General features: G+C 34.8%; 1 protein-coding gene and 1 long non-coding RNA gene across 2 annotated transcripts in view; one reads left to right on the top strand and one right to left on the bottom strand.

The window, feature by feature from the left end:
* Positions 1-21,296, top strand: part of PIG-O (phosphatidylinositol glycan anchor biosynthesis class O) — a 94,681-nt gene that overhangs the window by 25,893 nt on the left and 47,492 nt on the right. The window lies entirely within an intron of this gene.
* On the bottom strand, positions 16,038-17,128 carry LOC140442729 (uncharacterized). Its single transcript, XR_011951127.1, has 3 exons — positions 16,867-17,128; positions 16,692-16,758; positions 16,038-16,255 (listed from the first exon to the last, which is right to left on the bottom strand). It is a non-coding gene; the product is annotated as an uncharacterized lncRNA (long non-coding RNA).

Raw genomic sequence — 21,296 nt, 5'->3', positions numbered from 1 at the left:
TTTATGTTAAGTGACGTCACATATTTAAAATTTCTTCTAATTTCGTGTCCTAAGTATTAATATTTATCTGTGAATTCTATTTCTTGTCCACCGATACTGATGTTCTGGTTGGCTATTAAATTTGTAAATATTTTTGTATTGAGATGTTTGTTTATTGTTACGATAAATAATGACGTGTCGTATGACTCAAAACTGTAAACATATTGCTAATATCTTTTCTGTTCTAGTTATTTCGACGCTCAGTTGAAAAACCAGTTTCAGCCGTCGACCGCCTTCTAGTCCCTTCGCCGAAATACCAGTCTATTCGATGGGGTCCTGTTCTAATGGAGAAGGTCATCGATCCTTCTAGATAATGGCATTTTATGTATATAAATGGGACATTTTATTTAGAAGAACAGTTAGTTAATTTTGAAGATCGCGCCGCGTAAATTAAAATGTAACGCCCTATTACAAATTGTATAATTGTTCGTGTAATATAAATTAGTAATAAAGACTTTAATAAATTTGTAAGTGTTATAAATAGAACCTTTAATAAATAAAAGAAAAAAATAAATTAGAAGAATTAATAAAAATATAACAGTGGTGTCAAATCGCATCATTAGAGAACAAAGTTTCTGGTGACATCGCATCATTGGAGAACAAAGTTTCCGGCGATATCGCTTCATGAGAAAACAAAGTTTCTAACGAGATTTCTTCTCTGGAAAGTAAAGTTTCTAAAAAAGTAAACATCTCTAAAGTAACTTCTGAGATGTCTGCCCTCGACGATAGAATATCTTCGTTAAAAAACCAAGTTACTGCCGATATGTCAGCCTTCGAAGAAAAGATGAAAGAGATGGAAAGGAAGATGGAAGAAACAGGGACAGCAGAGAGAAGAAACAACCCGATTACAGTAGAGACAAAAGAAGACGATACGAAATGTAAGTTGGAAATACGGCCTAAATTTGAAGAAAGTGGAGGTTCTGTTCATGTGAAAGTCTCAACTTTCGACGAAAAATCGTCATGGAACAACTACATGAAACAGTTCGAATCAGCTGCAAGAGCGAATGGAAGGTCTGAAAAAGAAAAGGCTGTAAACCTGACTATCGCTTTTCGAGGAGATGCCTTAGATGTGCTTCAGACCATAGCCGTAGAGGAGACAGATGATTTCGAACAACTGAAGAAGAGGTTAAATATGCGATATGGCCACGAACATTTGAAACATGTATATCAGTCGCAGCTTAAAAATCGAAGACAGAAGAAAAGTGAGGCTCTTCAAGAATATGAGGTAGATATTGCCAGATTAGTACGATATGCTTATCCAACAGCCCCCGAAGACATGATGGAAAAATTGACCGTTCAAACGTTTATTGATGGTCTTTGTGATCATGAAATGCAGAGAACACTGCGATTAGCTCGTCACAAGACGCTGGAGTTGATCCGCCGCCCTCGAATACGAGTCAGCGACGCAGGCCTCTGGCGGGTAAAGTAAAGTTAGGACTATAAGGGAGGAAGGGGATGAAGATAAACTTGACCAGCTCGTCAATATGATGAAAAGTAGGACATACAAGAAAACGAAGACCATAAGATGGAATTGTGGCGAAATAGGACACGTACGAAGTTCATGTAAGCGCCCTAGGTACGACGCAAATCAAGAAACTCACCACCAGGAAATCTAGAACGGGTCGGCCTTAGGGGGGCAGCTTCGACCCGGAACTTTTCCAAAGACCCTCTCATACTAATAGCTTCTTTGAAATGTCGTGAAGATAGTGTATATGTAGATGGAGAAATAAATGGTAAAAGACATACGTTGTTGGTGAATACCGGAGCGACCAGAACCATTATACGCCCGACAGTTATAAACAGCTGTAAGAAACTGTTACCAACGATGTTGCGACTTCGGACCGCTACAGATGAAAATGCCAACATTCATGGAAAAATCCAGGTACAATTGGGAATTGGGGCAGAAAAGTTCGTCCATACTGTTATAGTTGCTGACATCGAAGAGGATGTTATATTAGGAATGGACGTAATGAATATGCATGGATTCCAATTGGATTTTAAGAATAAGGTAATCAAAGTTGACAACGAGGAGGTATTTCTTCATCCACATAATGACAACACTGTGCAAGCAGCCATTAAGAAAGATACAGTCGTGCCTGCGAAAAGCGAAACAATCATAGTAGCGCGACTACAGGGAATTGTAGACGAAGGGACACCTGTTATGATGGAGCCTTGGAACCACGACGATGAGGTTGGCCGTGGAATCATAATTGGAAAGGAATCGGCGACTTCGGCTAAAGAAATTCCTGTAAGACTTATCAATGTCAACGACTACCCAGTGACCATCAAGAAAGAGACAAAAGTAGGAACTTGTGTACCTGTGACATCCATAATCCATCAGGCGACAACATCTGATAATTCCAACGATAAATTTGACCAAATGGTTGCAGTTGCAGGACAGTCTATATGATGGAGAAAAGGAAATTAAGGGAATTTCTTCGGCAGTATCGTGATTTTTTCGTACCGAAAGGAGGAAAGACGGGAAGAACAACCGTTGTTAAGCATAAAATTGATACTGGTAATGCTAAGCCAATTCGTCAAACAGCTCGACGATTACCACAGGCGAAAAGAGAGGAAGATGAAACAATTGTTCAGGAAATGAAGAAAGACAGGGTGATAAAACCTTCTACGAGCCCATGGGTCTCTCCGGTGGTCCTGGTTAAGAAGAAAGATGGAACGACATGGTTCTGTGTGGGTTACCGTTTGCTGAACAACGTTACCAAGAAAGATAGTTATCCTCTGCCTCATATCGACGATACATTGGACACATTGGCTGGAAGTAAATTGTTTTCTACTTTGAATTTGAAGTTTGGATACTGGCAGGTAGAAATGGACCCAGTAGATAAAGAGAAAACAGCCTTCACCACAGGATCTGGATTGTGGCAATTCAACGTTATGCCATTTGGACTCTGTAATGCTCCTGCGATATTTAAGAGGCTTATGGAAAATGTGTTGAGAGGGTTATCTTGAAAAACATGCCTGGTTTATCTAGATGATATAATCGTGTTGGGGGAGACATTTGAAGATCATCTGAAGAATTTAGAAAACGTTTTTAATTGATTTAAAGCTGCCCAATTGATGTTAAACTCCAAGAAGTGCCAGCTATTTTAAGGTAAAGTCAATTATCTGGGTCATATAGTCAGTAAAGAAGGAGTGGCCGTGGATAAGGGAAAAATCGATTCCATTAAGGAATGGCCAGTACCAACGGACAAACATCAAGTGAGAAGTTTTCTTGGACTATGTACTTACTACCGGAGGTTTATTAAGAAGTTTGCAGATATCGCTAAGCCATTAACGCGACTTACAGAGGAATCAACAGACTACCGCTGGGATACAGACTGCTAAAATGCCTTTGAGACCTTAAAAAAGCATTTAATAACAGCACCGATTTTAGGCTATCCGCTGCCAGAAGGAGAGTTCATCCAGATAGATACAGATGCAAGTAATGTGGGAATTGGAGGAGTGCTGTCTCAGATTCAAGGGGGACAGGAACGAGTCCGAACCGACCATGCCGCCCTTAAGTGGTTAATGCAGTTTAAGAATCCAGATGTCCAGGGTCAGATAGCCAGATGGATCAAACGACTCCAAGAATACGATTCCAAGATTGCGCTGATTCTCTTTCTAGAAGGCCATGTCTAGCAGTGTTCCCACTGCAACAAAACGGAATCCAAAGAAGCAGCAGTGATAAGAAAAACGATGGTCAACGACGACTGGACGCCTACCAAGATAAAGGAAGAACAAGAGAGAGATGCAGTTGTCCAGAAAATTCGAAAATGGAAAGAGGAAAACCGTCGACCACCTTGGCAAGAAATATCAAACCTATGCTCAGTAGTTAAGACGTATTGGGCCCAGTGGGACTCATTTATCCTGGAAGATGGCTTGCTCAAACGAGTACTGGAAAATGATGACGGTTTAGAGAAGAGAAGACAGTTGGTGATCCCAAAGAGCAGAATGGCCGAAGTACTTCGTTAGTTACACAACAGTCCATCCGGAGGGCATTTTGGTGTAAAGAAAACCCTTCAGCGAATTCGGGAACGGTTTTATTGGATGAACAGTTCCGACGACGTAAAAGACTGGTGTAAGAAATGTACTATTTGTGCTACCAGTAACGGGCCTTACCGAAAAAAGAGAACTCCTATGAGACAGTATAATGTTGGAAGCCCATTTGAAAGAATAGCTTTGGACATCGCTGGGCCATTTCCAGAAAGTGGCTCGAAGTGGGTCGAGATTTACGCACTTCCAGACCAGAAGGCCGCCACCGTTGCAAATAAGTTGATCCAAGAATATATCAGCCGATTTGGAGTGCCCTTGGAGATCCATAGTGACCAAGGCAGGAACTTCGAAAGTGATCTATTCCAAGGGATATGTGATAGACTAGGGCTGAAGAAAACAAAAACTACAGCATATCATCCGCAATCGGATGGTATGGTAGAACGGATGTTTTGGCAACAACAGTTGGCAAGTATTTGACGCAAGTGTGTGTGTGTGTGTGTGTGTGTGTGTGTGTGTGTGTGTGTGTGTGTGTGTGTGTGTGTGTGTGTGTGTGTGTGTGTGTGTGTGTGTGTGTGTGTGTGTGTGTGTGTGTGTGTGTGTGTGTGTGTGTGTGTGTGTGTGTGTGTGTGTGTGTGTGTGTGTGTGTGTGTGTGTGTGTGTGTGTGTGTGTGTGTGTGTGTGTGTGTGTGTGTGTGTGTGTGTGTGTGTGTGTGTGTGTGTGTGTGTGTGTGTGTGTGTGTGTGTGTGTGTGTGTGTGTGTGTGTGTGTGTGTGTGTGTGTGTGTGTGTGTGTGTGTGTGTGTGTGTGTGTGTGTGTGTGTGTGTGTGTGTGTGTGTGTGTGTGTGTGTGTGTGTGTGTGTGTGTGTGTGTGTGTGTGTGTGTGTGTGTGTGTGTGTGTGTGTGTGTGTGTGTGTGTGTGTGTGTGTGTGTGTGTGTGTGTGTGTGTGTGTGTGTGTGTGTGTGTGTGTGTGTGTGTGTGTGTGTGTGTGTGTGTGTGTGTGTGTGTGTGTGTGTGTGTGTGTGTGTGTGTGTGTGTGTGTGTGTGTGTGTGTGTGTGTGTGTGTGTGTGTGTGTGTGTGTGTGTGTGTGTGTGTGTGTGTGTGTGTGTGTGTGTGTGTGTGTGTGTGTGTGTGTGTGTGTGTGTGTGTGTGTGTGTGTGTGTGTGTGTGTGTGTGTGTGTGTGTGTGTGTGTGTGTGTGTGTGTGTGTGTGTGTGTGTGTGTGTGTGTGTGTGTGTGTGTGTGTGTGTGTGTGTGTGTGTGTGTGTGTGTGTGTGTGTGTGTGTGTGTGTGTGTGTGTGTGTGTGTGTGTGTGTGTGTGTGTGTGTGTGTGTGTGTGTGTGTGTGTGTGTGTGTGTGTGTGTGTGTGTGTGTGTGTGTGTGTGTGTGTGTGTGTGTGTGTGTGTGTGTGTGTGTGTGTGTGTGTGTGTGTGTGTGTGTGTGTGTGTGTGTGTGTGTGTGTGTGTGTGTGTGTGTGTGTGTGTGTGTGTGTGTGTGTGTGTGTGTGTGTGTGTGTGTGTGTGTGTGTGTGTGTGTGTGTGTGTGTGTGTGTGTGTGTGTGTGTGTGTGTGTGTGTGTGTGTGTGTGTGTGTGTGTGTGTGTGTGTGTGTGTGTGTGTGTGTGTGTGTGTGTGTGTGTGTGTGTGTGTGTGTGTGTGTGTGTGTGTGTGTGTGTGTGTGTGTGTGTGTGTGTGTGTGTGTGTGTGTGTGTGTGTGTGTGTGTGTGTGTGTGTGTGTGTGTGTGTGTGTGTGTGTGTGTGTGTGTGTGTGTGTGTGTGTGTGTGTGTGTGTGTGTGTGTGTGTGTGTGTGTGTGTGTGTGTGTGTGTGTGTGTGTGTGTGTGTGTGTGTGTTATTGGCACTGGTTTTGACAACCAACTGGCCAGTCAATTTGTTTTGAGTTCTCTCTTTACACAAGATATTGTTAGTATTTAAATTTAAAACTATTGTATTGAGACTTAAGACATGGAATGTTAGAAACTTACTTACTAGTTTACTCTGTTTTTGCTGTTGTATTTTTTATATCTTTTTTTTTTATTTTTTTTTTAATTTTTTTTTTACTTTTTTTTTATTTTGTTTTATTTATTTTTTTTATTACTACGCTAAGACATAAACCCGATTCGACACTTCGGAGGTTTAGATCTTCTTAGTAACTTTTTTTTTTATTTTATTTTTTTTTATTTTGTTCTCCATTTTTTTTATTCTTTATTATTTTTTTTATTGTTTTTTTTGTCAGAGATATATAGAATATTACTTAAATGGCAGTTAAATGGAGATAAATAATCTTCATAGTTTAATTTTCGAGATGAGGTTTGTTCCATTTGGTGTATGTCGTCAATGTAACTAGAAACGTTGAGAAAACTTTCCACAACTAAAAGCTGCTTCTTTTTTTCCCAGTAATGATGAGTTAGGTATGTAGTGGTTAGTTGTACAATTTTACTCAACAACAGTTTATTGTTAACTGCCGCTTTAACTATAAATTTCTCACCTAAGAATTCTCTGCGTAATGAAAGTGGAGGTTCATTAAGCTCACATTCCATGACCAATATGGGAGTACTACGAAGATAACCAGTGCTTAACCTAAGTGCTTTATTTTTTATACTTTCGATTTTTTGGAGTACAGCGTTTGATGCTGAGCCATAAAATATAGATCCGTAATCTAGGATCGATCTCATTAAATTTCTGTACAGTAATATTGAGATGTTTGGGTCAGCTCCCCAGTTACTGACACTTACAGTCTTGATGATATTCATTGCGTTTTCCGTATTTCGCAATATATAATTTGTGTGTTCTTTCCAATTTAATTTTGAGTCTAAGAATACGCCAAGAAATTTTATTGAAGTTTTATAATGAATTTTATAATTATCAAATTGTAGGTGGTTTGGAGGAGAATATCGTTTTCTGGTAAAAGTAACAATGGTTGATTTACTCTCCGAGATTATTAAATTCTTATCCGTCGCCCATTTTTCTATAATATTCAATCCTGATTTAAGGTACTCATTACATTTATCTATTGACTTATTTTCTACATAGATTGCAACATCATCAGCATACTGTAAGATTTTTATATGTTGAGGAAGTTTATTTTCTAAATCAGCAGTATACAGAATATGTAATAGAGGACTCAAGATGCTACCTTGTGGTAGTCCCAAAGATGTGTACCGTGTGTTAGACTTATCTCCATTTAATCTAACGTGTACTGATCGATTAACATACAAATTAATGATATTCCATGTTACAGTTTCAGGTATTCCTATTTCCAACATTTTCGCATATAGAATGTGGAGATTAACATTGTCATAAGACCCTTTTATATCTAAAAACAAAGCACTAACTGCTTTCTTATAAGTAAAGGAACCATAAATGTTTATCAATAAGTGACTCAGGCTTTCTTGTGTGGATTTACCTTTTCTAAAACCAAACTGAGTTTTTGGTAATAGGTCGTTCTTTTCTAACCAAAATTCCAAACGGTTTTTAATTAGTCTCTCATATGTTTTAAGTATACATGAAGCCAGTCCTATTGGACGGTAAGAATCACAATTATTTAACGATTTTCCGGGTTTTAAGATCGGGAGAATAGTATAAACGTGCCAATCGTCAGAAATCTTTATGCGGCGTGACCAAATTTCATTGTATATATTCAGAAGCACAGTCTTACCAATTTTTGAAAGATTTGATAGCATCGAGTAATGGATTTCATCAGCACCTGGTGCTGAATTTGAATTTTTCTTTAACGAAAAGTAAAGTTCAGTGCCAGAAAATGGTTTGATTAAGAAGCGGATTTGTTCTGGATAGTCGTATTGCGCATTCACTTGTAGGTCAGGAATTACTAATTCTGCAGACAGTGGAGTGATATTTTGGTGGAACTCTTCTATCCATGAAGCTTCCGATAGTATTATAGGAACTTTGTTCTTAGTTTTTCTATTTTTTAGGCTATTAACTTTTGACCATACATCTTTAATAGGGACCGACCTATTTAAGGACCTGACATAATCTCTCCAGCTATTTCTTTTAGCTTGTTTAGTGATCTTCTTCACGTGGGCATCATATTTTTTATACTTAAGTAGGTTTTCTTGGTTTGGATGATCTTTGAATATACAAAAACTTTCCCGTCTTCTTCTGACTGCTTCCTCACATTCTAAATCCCACCAGTATTTTCCTCTGGAAGTTGGTTTTTTTATTTTAAATTTGGGGATGCAGTAGGGTGCAGTTATATTTAGAGTGTGCAAAAATTTTTCATATGAATTTATATCTTTAGATTGAGAGAAGATATCTTCCGAAAATTGTTCATATAATTTCCAGTCGGCTTTCTTTAAATTCCACTTTTGTGAATACGGGTTATATATGTGAGTTGGTTGATCCTCTAATTCGACCATTATAGGTGCATGGTCTGAACCGAATAGGTCTTGAAGTGTTTTCCAAGTGATCAGATGACTTAAGTCAGGAGTACAAATGGTCAGATCTATTGCCGATTTCGAAAAGTTCCTAAAGAAAGTAGGAGAGCCATCATTTTTGTATATCAAATTATTATCATCTATACAGTCCATTAAGATTTTGCCTTTTATATCTGTATGATTGTCCAAGCCCCAGGCAATGTGATGAGCATTGAAGTCGCCTCCTATTATGAACGGTCTTTCTATAGATGTTATGAAATTGTTCCACTGTTGTAACGATAACTTTTCTCCTGGGGGAACATACATCGATACAAATGTGACAGTAAATGATTTAAACTTAATTTTAATGGCTACTTTATTAACGTTTAATAATTCGACTTTCATGGTGACTTCCTCATAATACAGATTTTAGTTTATTAAAATTGCCGAGCCACCACCGACAGTTGCTGAAAAGCGGTCGTCTCTGACAATATTATATCCGTGAAAGTTAATATATTTTTCTGGTTTAAATCTAGTTTCTGATAATAATGCGATATCAACTTTCTGGTCTTCTAGTAGGTGGAGAAGATTTTCTCTATTAGAGTTAGCCGATCTACAATTCCATTGACAAATTACCAAACTATTCATTATTATATGAGAGAGAACTTAAAACTGTTTGAATTAAATTTATTAAAACTGATTTTTCTGGGATTTCAAAATTTTTGTGATTCATATTAGAAATAATACTTATAACTATATTTGATACTAGTTCTGTTAATTCTTTAGGAGATTCATGTATTTTGGATCCTTGTTCTGTATTAAATGTAGATTGATAAGAAGATGAATTGAAAATGCCGCCAGGTTTGGTGGACATGGGGTTTAACTTTATTATTTTTTGATGTTCTATTTCTATTGGGTCTTGCGAGGAAGGGAGGGGTCGTTTGGATTTTGGAGGTTTTATTATTGTATATCTGTTTGAAACTGTAGGGAGGGTGAGCTGATTGGGGGGTGAGGGGGGTGTGGACAATTGAGTAGAGGAATATGAAAAGGATGGAGCGTTCATAATTGGAATTTGATGTGAATTTATTGAGGAATTATTAGCTGTTATCGATGCATAGGTTATTTTAGGAAATAATTTAAGCGTTTCTTTGAAAGACAAGCTGTTTTCAGACATGTAATGTTTTATTTTTTTTTTGACGGTCGAATTCTGGAGATATCTCCCATTCATGAGTGAAGTGTTCACCTTCACAGGAGAGACATTTTTTATTAAAGGATGATAAAGAACAAGAATCGGAAGGGTGAGACTCATGACATTTAAGACATCTAGGGTTGCTTTTACACTGCTTACTCATGTGTCCATACCTATAACAGTTGTAGCAAATAATTACTTTTTGTTGGCATTTTCCTACATTATGTAAAACATGGTTAATTACGATATATTTTGGTATACTTTGAAATTTGAATGATACAATTACCGATTTTGTAGATTTAAAAACTACTTTATCATCTGTTACTATTTTTCTCTTTATTCTTTTTACATAATCCACCGAGAATTTACAATGGTGATCAAATTCTTTTATTTTATCTTTGAGATATTCTTCTGATATATCTGATTCTATATCCCTAACTACACCTAATTTAAATAATTGAAATTTCGGAATATATGCAATTAGATTTTTTTGAATAAGCAATTTAGAAGTAATTAAGGTATTTGCACTAGCATAGTTTCTAAATGTTATCCTAATCCGATTGCGTCCAATTGAATCAATTTTTTTAATATAATTATCAATTTCTGGGTGTACGGTAAATAATATTCCACCTATCTTAACTGCATTTAATTTGCCTGTAAAATTTTTATCATTGTTTTCAATAAAAATGTGAAATGGCCCCAAATCAGTTTTATCATATAAATATACAGGTCTGCTTTTTTCTGGCTCATTAGAAGTTAATGAGTTAATTTGTTTATCGGTTTTTAAATGATTAATATTATTAAGACTACTTATCGAGTTTTCTAGCTGATGGGATGAAAATCCATGGGAACCATAACTGCAATCATCCATCGCATCCCGATCCCTTGGCATTTTATCGGGGGGCTCGCCCCCGTTAGAAGACTCCATAAATGGAGCCTTCGACGATCGCTTCGACGACCAAACTAGTACTAATGTATATGTATTAAACTAGGGTAATAGAATGTAACTGTGTTTAGCACTTTCTAAATCATAAAAATTCGCAGAGAACTTTAAAATGTGTAATTTAACTTGAGTTTATATGTAAAACTATCTGAAATTAAACTTTAAAATGCAGAGAACTTTTAAGTTCGTATTTACACTTTGTAATGGTTTCAAAATCTAATAGTTGATACCTATACTATGTCTAATATCCCTATGACCATAAACAAAAAAAAATCAATAAAACCTCACTCATTGTCACTCATATCATAAGTCATAACTTATCATGCAATATAAACACTATTTTTTAAAACATCATAGAAACGAGGAATCATAACAAATCTCATATGATAAAATCATGTGTAAAGTCTACTTTAGATTAAAGTACCGAGTACCGTATTAAAAAGTTTCTAACCCCCGTTTTAATTTTATGCGATTAATGTTAGTATGTAATTTGACGGTGGTTGTTGCTTGTTAGCATATAGCCTGCTTTCTTTATCGCCGAGCTATATATAGTATAAAGCTTTAAAGTCATGTCTCTTACACAGAATAAATAACAATTCAGAATGCCCACTCTCAGATGCCGCATTTGATGTGTGTTAGATTCTAACTCGATGGTCAGCACGCGATCGTCATATTTTAAACGGAAACACAGACTCGGAATGAGAAATGTGTGACAAGCTACGACAGAATCATAATTTAAATTTTTAGAGATTAATAATTTAGTAAATTTGAAATAATTTAATCTATTCTTCAACTAAAAGTACGACATAAAATATTGCATATCATGTCTATGGTTGCCGTAAATAAATTACACCGGGTTAATTTTTCTATGCACACCAGATAAAATTTCACTGAACTGCACTGGTTCCGTTTAAAACATGGCTGATTCCATCTGCGCGAACGAGATGCGCGTACTTATCTTGACGAGCAGAGTGATCATTCTATTATTATTTTTATTATTTATTCTGTTCATGGTACAATGAATACACAAGGTATTATCAAAGAATATAGACGCTATATAATATAAGCGTCTATATTCTTTGGTATTATATTGCGCATGACATTTGACAGCTGGCCCAGGAGTGTGAAGTAGTCAAGACCGCTCGAACCACCTCGAATTACAGCTTAACGTACACATTAATTTTGAAATTATGATCAAAAAATGATCTAATTTTTTTTAATGTTTTGTTTCGGTTATAATTGAATAAAAAATATATTTTCAGTAGCGTAAAACCTTTACTTTTTCTAGGGATTGAGGCGAAATATTTATTTTTGTTTTCATACATATACTAATAATATAAGCACTCTTTTTGTATGCAAATCCGTTGAAATTTAAAAATTTTCTGCAGAGGAAATACTGTGAATAGGTAAATAGTAGTAGATTTGCTTATTCTGATTCACTGTCACTCACTTCCAAGCAGTTTTACTAAAATAAAAACAAAATAGATTACAATAAAGAAAAATCTGTTTTACAATTCAATATGGTATTTTAGATATAGAGTTAATGAAATTTAGTAAAATAAAAAATCTACACATTATTATAACCTACCGATTATTATATGCAAAATTTACTTACATGAAAATAAGACACAAATTAGTTCAAACGCAAAACACAATAAATATCGACTTCAGACAACTTTACACCGGCAAGACAGAAAGATTGTATAAAAACAAAAGTTCAACAATAATATCGGTTATCAATGGTGACTATTGCAAATTGCAAGTTATGAGATAATAAATATATTTTAAAATAACTCAATACTGAGTCATCTATTTTATAATAGAAAAATAATTTAGATATATGCTTACTATGTGTCTTTGTAAAAATATCCACTTCGCAAGGGCTTAAAAAATTTGATGGGTAAAATTTAACCGGCGGCCGTATCCCAGACGAGCGCGTAAAAAATTACCAGTAAGGCGCGATTGTATCTGAGACTTGTGTGAACTTGTGGTGTTTAGTTACTGTTTATTTATAATGTATAGTATTTTTTTTGTAAAACTGAAGGTTTTTATTTGGCATTGTATATCTGGTTTTGTACCTTTTTCAAAGTGCGCTGTGCAATTGCTTGTTGCAATAGTGACAATGAAGATAAAATCTTTAGGCTTCATACATTGCCTAAAGATAGTGTGACCAGAAACCTGTGGATTATATCTTGTTGTAAATAGGATAATTTTAATTGGAATACTGCAATAATTTGTTCTAAACATTTTAAAACTGAAGATTACCAAATAAATCTACAACAGGAACTTTTAAATTACGTTTCTAAAAAGGGTCTAAAACTCAAACCTGAGGCAGTACCTAGTCTTTATTTGCCTAAATCAAAATCGGCTACCCTTTTAACCAACCAAAAGAAACGCGTACAAAGAGCCGAACACAGAGAGTCCAAAAAGTATGTTGAGCAGTTTCTTACTACTTCTAGATCAACGACGTAAGTCTAAATCTTTATTTTTATTAATTATTAGTCATAAAACCTCAAATGGTTCTTTCATATCGATTTATTAAGTAAGAAACTAGCCTCAGCCTGCTATGCAATTTGCAATAAGAATTGTTTCGAAGGAACTTAATTTAGCATCTTCCAAAATAAGATATTTTTCTTTGTTAAATCTTGTTATCATTATTAAAATACATATAATGTCATCATTATTATAAACAATACAAAGATAATTTTATGTGTGAATATTACAAATAATGTCATTTAAAATGTTGTGCAATATTGTGTGACCTCACTACACTCATATTCGATGGCCACCTAGCTCATTCGATATAAATAAAGTTGACTTCATCATTATTTATTTTGATTTTGTGTTTAGTTCAGTCGTTCAGTAGGTATCGTACACATTTTGTGTACCTTCATTACCACTTTTTTGTAACTTTTTTAACATCTGAAATATCGAACTCTGGAGTATATAATTATTATTATATTATTATATATTATTAATTAACCTGTACCTACGTGTAATAAAAGATAATTAAAACTTGTTTTATAAAGGATATCTATGTTAACAAAATAACTACCAAAAATCAATAAACTTAAATTAACTTTGAAATTTTAATTATGATTAAATATTATAATAACATAATTTTATCATCTCTTTATAATTACTATAATTAAATTAGCCAAATTATATAAAAAAAAACTTAAAATTAAAAGTCTTTCCTATACAACTACATTCAAATGTTGCGGGAATAAGCGTTCTTGACTACGTCATGCGAGTTACAGTACAATGACCGCTACCATCCAGTAATACGGGCTTTACACCAACAATAAATTCATGAAGAAATTCATGAAGTCGCTTCAAGGTCAAATTTGACGTGTGTAAAGCACAATTTGACATCCAATTTTGCCGTGAATAACTTCATGAATAAATTCGTGAAGAAATTGACGAAATAGAACATGTTCTAATTTTCACATTTATTGGACGTGAATTCAGTGTCACCAACCTGTGTAGATTTGGCGCGAAGTAGGGATAATAATTATTTTGCTTTTGATTATTGAACCAAATTGAACTTTGCATTTTTAAGTCGTCTCAAGTAATAGTTATGGAAAAGAGGTAAGATTAATATTCTATAATAAAAGACAGAAAATAATATTATGTATTTTTTTTTAGGAAAAACATACAATTTCGAGACAGAAAACTCTAGTTTTATTAAAAAATTGTTTACTTTTCCCTTTCTTACATCTTTTTTTCAAATATTATTTATTTAATGCTTTGAGAATATATTATATTATATACATATTTTGGAAGATATTCCATTACAAATACGAAGAAACATGTTTTTCATGCATGATGGTGCTACACCACATTACACAAGAATTTGTAGAAGGTGGTTACATGAACATTTCCCTGATAGGTGGATAGGCTGGGGTGCGGATGCACCGATTCATTGGCCTGCTCGTAGTTGTGATCTTAATCCAATGGACTTTACAGTATGGAGTTATTTGAAATCAAAAGTGTATAACACTCCAATTAATAAAGTAAATGAGTTAAGAGACAAAATTGAACAAGTATTTACCGATTTACAAAACGATCCAGTAACATTAAATGGATTAATGCGTTCGCTAAATAAAAGAATTAGATTATGTATTCAACAAAATGGAGGACATTTTGAACAGTTGTTGTGAAATATTATTTTCGCCATTAATTAAATGTTAAGTATTAATTAAGTTTTCCATTAATTTGTAATATTATTGCTAACACAAGTGTCAATTCCAAAGCATACTTGATGAATATTAAGAAATGTAACAATTACAATAAAATACATGTATACCTTCGAGTTTAAATAAATCGAAAACGGTGATATCTATCTATCAAAGACTACCCTGTGGTAGTATCAAAACTACCCTGTATTAATATAGGATGTGGTAGGTGGTGACATGAAATTAATTATCCTAATGTCTTATAATCACTCCCAAAATATGAACTCCGTATTCAAAACCGTTTGGAAGATATTTGAAAAAATAAGTAATTTCAATTCACCCCTTTAAAGGGTTGTATCTCCCTTATTATTCAGTTTTATAAAAAAGTGTACATAAAGAAGTACCCTTATTTTTGGACGTACTATGAGCTCTAGAAATTAATGTACATAATTCTGGACCACCTTGTATATAGTACCTAAATATTTGTTAATAAAAGATTATATAATTCTACCTTTTTCTTCACTCCTATCTTTTACTTGGTCTAGTCATTAGGTAAATGTTTTTATCATCTTGAAAGTTTAAGGTGCTATTGATTTCTGAAACAGGAAAGGATGGTTTTCTTTGAAATGCCAAGTATTATAAGATTGCAAAATGAAAAGTATGGAGATAGTAGCTAGGTTTTCATATTTGGCTCATGATTCTTAAAAACAGCAACTTGCAAAAAAGAGTTATAAATCATTAATTATCCAAATAATATCAAGGATGTATCATGGAATTCTAAAAATTTACAATAAATGCTCTAAATACATCAAAGATTGATTTTAAATTCTGATACTCGCTGGATATATTTTCTTTTTGAACCAGTATTGGATGGAACCGGTATGGATAATTTTGTATTATTGATAGGATTGTTAAATTAACTTTGCATCGAGTCCATTGATCTATTTTGTAGAACCAGATATGGATTGTTCTATATTATTGATAAGATTTTAAATTCACATTCAGAAGTCCACTGAAACAATTCACTAAGACATCCTGAAATTTTGTATAATGAATTCCAGATATGTAACAAAATGTGTATGGAAGAAGAAAGTTTCTTATTTTAGTCAATGGAAGTGGCTGTACAGTTGAAATGATTCAATTGAAAAATCAAAGTAGAGACAATTTTGAAGATGAATTGCTAAATAAAGACATTATTGAACTTAAGTTGAAGATGTTTGAGGGCCCTATAATATATTTTTGTTATGGGAAAACCTCAGAAGGATCATTAATATACATATAATTTTTTTTTTATTTTTTATTAAATTTTTCTTTGCATAGGTAATCTAATTTTTAAACCTAATAAATCTTTTTCTTTTCAATTCATGTCTTCTGTCAGTTCCATTTCTCTGACATGTGTTCTCTTCTCCGCTTTTTCTACATGAAGACTTTGGCCTGCTACTAATTTTGTTCTTTCCTATTAATTCTTCTTACTTTTATACTTTATTACTCATAGTTTCCTTCCAAAGTTGACTATCTTTCTTTAAAAATGCAGGATTCCATATCCTAAGAATAAAATCTGTAAATACAATTTTTTATTTAGAAAAAAATAGTTGTTTGTATATAACAAATATTAAAACTAGCTTTTATTCCTGTTATTATGATTCTTCATTTACCATTTAAATTATATTATATTTAAAAATTATTTTATTTTTATATATTTAGTTTAGTCCTACCCTACCCTACTATTCAATAAAGCAAATTGTAATATGTAAAGTATTTAAAATTGTAAAGAATCAGCTCACAAACTAGTGGTAAAGTATTACTGGTTATCTCCGTTTTTTTTTTGTTTTTAAGTATTCATTTCTTTACAACTTCTCTTATTGATTAGAATTGTACACATCTCAATATTCTAACAATAAACATACCCATTTATTTTTATTAGGTATCTCTTGAGAATATATTATGAATAGTGGTTAAAAGATTATAAAAAGTATTGTACCTTTCTTTCTTCTTTACTTCGACTTGGTGCAGGCAGGTATTGTATTTAAATAAAGGCTTTCGTCATTCTAAAAGTCACAATGAATTGATTAACATTTCTTCTAACAGCAGTTAATTTTTAGTGTGTAATGAATGCTAGATTTTCTTGTTCTATCATACAAAAAAAATAAAATTACCGCTTTTTCTGTTTCTTTAGCTATGTTGTCCTTATTAAAGTTATTTGAAATTATCTTCTGTGTCCAAAATCAACAGTTTTCACTAATTACATGTAATTTCCACTAATTTTTACCTCTTATTCAAGCTCTTACTCTTTACCAAATTCAGTATAATTTTTTGTACAATCTTAATTACTATTTTCTTTTTAAAACGATATTGTTTTCTGATTATATTTCCAAATCCAAAATATCTTTATTCAAACAAACAAAAATAAATAACATCCAATAATAAAACCATTGGTACTACTGAAATAATGACACTTGATGTAAAAATTTATTTGAAGTCAAAGAAACTTTTACATCCAAGAAATTCACGAATTTATTGACACAGAAATTGATGAATAAATTCATGAATTTCTTCGTGAATTTATTGTTGGTGTAAAGCCCGTTTAAGTTCCACCACGTGGATTCCAACACGGGGCTACCGCTTGAACATTCTGGACTAAATTGCGACGTATTGAACAGCAAGATCAGCAATTAATAAATTATAAAAACACCATGTTAAAATCAATATTTTTCAGTCTGATTTAAAATATAGTATGATTTAAATTATTATTGTTGTTACTAAAATCTTTGTAAGTCGAAATAAAAGTTTTAATTGTGAAGTTCAGTTTTTAAAAAAGTGTTTTTCCCAAGAACATTCATAATTGGCGCAGAGTCAGTACGGAAGTGGAAGAGTCTTTATAGATCCTCGTCACTTTTAAGTGTTTGTCCACTGTTCCAAGAACCAGCCCCAGGGAAACCGTCTGCAGAGTTCACCCGAGGGAATTAGAGAATTAGAATTTAGAAGAAGCCTTCAGGAGCAAAGGAATGCACATCGGCATCGTCTTTATCCTGTAAGCGATTTTATTATTACTTAGAATTAAGAAGATTAGATTTTGAAAGAATTTTTAATAAATCAGACTCCTCTGAGTCCTTAGATTGAATCAGAGCTAAATTAGAAGATAAATAAAACAAAGATTTGAATAGATTAACAAAGATTAAAGTAAATTAAAAATATCTCCTCTAAGTCCTTAGATTGACTTTAGAGTCAGATTTAGACAAAATTGAATAGCTTAATAAATACTATATATTAATAAACATAGAGATTAATAGATAGAAAATAAGTAGATTAAGATTTATATATTTATATATTGATTATTGAAAATTACTATACCGATTTGACTATTGACTATATATTATATTGAAAATTTTTAAAATATGGCAGTTCCACAATTTGACGTTAAAAATTTATGCATTCTTCCAAATTTTGACGGAAATCCAAATGAATTACATGAATTTATTAAAGTTTCTACAATACTTCTAAACCACTATTATGACAGACTTAATGCAGCTAGTATACAAAACAAATTTTTGCTTCATGGTATTATCAGTAAATTAACAGGTAGAGCCAAAGAAGTTATATCTGTATATGGATGCGAAACTTGGGATTGTAACAGCCACACCACTCCATGGCTGAATACCACCGAAGTTACCATGACAGTGTCCACCGAGAGTGAACGGTGACAAGAGACATAGAGATAATATATATGTTTTGTTGTTGTAAGATGTAGGTTAAATTGTAACACATGGTTTTCCTTTTAATAAAATCGTGTAAATCAATATTCACAGTCATTACCTAACTATTTTAACTAATACCCACATCACAACTGGCACCCAACTTGGGCAAAATAGTTTAAAGTGTAGTTCGTACTGTGAAAATCGTAAAGTTTCATTGTGAACAGGAAAAAGTGTTTTTGCTCCCGCCATTGTAAGGTGATTAGTGGACATTTTCACTTAGTTTAGTGCTTCACAACAATAAATCTACTGTGTATGTGACTGCTGTGGAAACTCCGCACAGACCATCCAAAAACATCCTGTGGGAATATCAATCTTCCACTACAGACCATTCAAAACATCCTGTGGGAATATCAATCTTCCACTAGGCCATTCAGAAACATCCTGTGGGAATATCAAGCTTCCATTCAAGGGTATTTACAAGAAATAAGCAACAGAAACTGTAAGCCTTTAATTTTTATTACTATTTTTGTGTTAAACTTGCAATCACGGCAACAAACGATAAACACAGTTATTCGCTTAGGTCGACGACGGTTTTTAGTTCAAGCGAATCAACATCAGCAGAAATGTCTTCGGTAAATTTAACAAGCGAACAGTTTCAAGCCTTATTAAATACAATAGCAAGGCCTATTTCGGACTCAGGTAATTTAGCAAAATGCGCTTCTCGCTTCGATGGATCAAAGGGGGCTGATGTAAAAGCTTTTATAGATGCGGTCGAGATCTATAAAGAGTGCACCCACGTATCTGACGCGAACGCATTAAAGGGTATACCCATGCTGCTAGACGGTTTCGCCGCCACGTGGTTTCAAGGTGTTAAAAATACGGTAAACACGTGGGCCAGCGCCATTAATTTATTACGATCGACTTTTGGACCTCAAAAACCAGCCTACAGAGTGTATCGGGAACTGTTTTCGACGGAACAAGATGCTAAAACTCCGTGTGACATTTTTGTATGCAAAGCGCGCGCGATAATAGCTCAGTTACCGGCAGATACATTAACCGAAGCCACTCAATTAGATATGGTATACGGTTTGTTGCATAGGAGAATACGTGAAAAAGTAGCACGTGATAAGATCAATACATTTAGCGAACTCTTAAAAGAAGCGAGGCAAACTGAAGAATCTTATGAAAATCCGGAAATAAACATTAAAAACGAAAACGAATCAAAACGGGTACGGTGTAGCTTTTGCAAAAATCCAGGTCACGTGAAGGATGAATGTCGAAAATTGGCCGCAGTCAGAACCAGGGAAGCAGATTCTCGAAAATCTTCGGTTGAGCCCAAACCTAATCCACCTTTAGGAACTTCTCGTACTAGCACTAAACCAACCTTTTCCACTTCGAATCAGATTTCGTGTTATGGATGTAAGACTCCTGGATTCATTAAGAGTAATTGTCCAAAATGCAAATCATCCAGTAAATCCTCAGCAGTATCTGAATTTATGCTTGCTGAAACAGTTAATGTCGACCAACAGTTTGCTACAAACCTATCAACTAAACCCATTGTTCAGGTCACTATTGAAGGTCATGTAGGTCATTGTTATCTTGATTCGGGAGCACAGTGCAGTATTGCTGGCTCTCAGCTAAGAGATATCCTCTTGAAGGATGAGGTACCCTTTTCCACAAAAAGTGTAGACATGACCCTAGCGGATGGTAGGACTACTTCTACCACTGTTTTGGTCTTTGATTTAGTTGTTATCTTACAAAACCGCTCTCATAGCATTTCCTTAATTTCTGTGCCCACACACACAAATAGTCGTACCTTACTGGGGGCAGACTTCTTAAGAAAAGCTAACATCATTCTAGACATTCCTAATGACTCATGGTTTTATGGTGATGTCCCTAATATCCCCTACTCATTTGCTCCAGATCCAGCTCAGGTCAGCTCTCCTTGCCAGGTCAATAGCGTTACTCTTGCTCATTTAGAACTACGAGTAGATGAAGGAATTTCTCTATCCGTAGAAGAAAGATCCAATCTTAGCAACATTGTTAAGGAAAATTCTGATTTATTTGTATATAATATAGACCCTACTCCATATGCTGAACACTCCATTGTATTGGTTGATGATGTACCAATATCTGTTCCACCTTACCGTATGTCAGAGCCCAAAAGGCAATTACTGCGTCAGGAATTAGATAAACTTTTGGCTCAAGGCATAATCGAAGAGTGTGAGTCCCCATATGCTTCACCCGTGGTACTTGTACCTAAGAGAGATGGAGGTATCAGATTAACAGTAGACTATCGACGCTTAAACGCAATAACACGTGCAGATAAGTATCCTCTGCCACGTATTGAAGATATTTTGCATGCAGCAAAGGAAACCCGATTTATGACTACCCTCGACTTAAAAAATGGTTATCATCAAATCTCTGTACGAACAGCTGATCGTGACAAAACAGCCTTCGTGTGTCCATTTGGCACCTTTCGTTACACACGCATGCCCTTTGGTATGTGTAACAGTCCCGCTAGTTTCCAAAGGATGATTGATAAATTTCGTGCTGGTCTTCAAAATCTGACTATCCTAGCTTATTTAGATGATCTGATAATATTATCCCCATCCTTCTCTGATCACATAGACGATTTGAAACAAGTATTCAACCGGATGCGCCTATTTAAATTATGTCTAAATAGAGCAAAATGTTCATTCGCCTGTGAGGAAGTCCTATATCTCGGACACATCCTTTCACCTTTGGGTATCCGGCCAAGTGAAAATAAAGTATCTGCCATATTAAACATGACACCACCCCTAAATGTTACTCAACTGCTAAAATTCCTGCAAACATGCTCATGGTTCCGTAGATTCATCGAAAATTTCTCCCATGTTGCTAAACCTTTG

Source organism: Diabrotica undecimpunctata, chromosome 6 (genome assembly GCF_040954645.1).
Source record: "Diabrotica undecimpunctata isolate CICGRU chromosome 6, icDiaUnde3, whole genome shotgun sequence".
Classification (NCBI taxonomy): Eukaryota; Metazoa; Arthropoda; class Insecta; order Coleoptera; family Chrysomelidae; genus Diabrotica; species Diabrotica undecimpunctata.
This window is presented reverse-complemented; position numbering and strand designations above follow the sequence as displayed.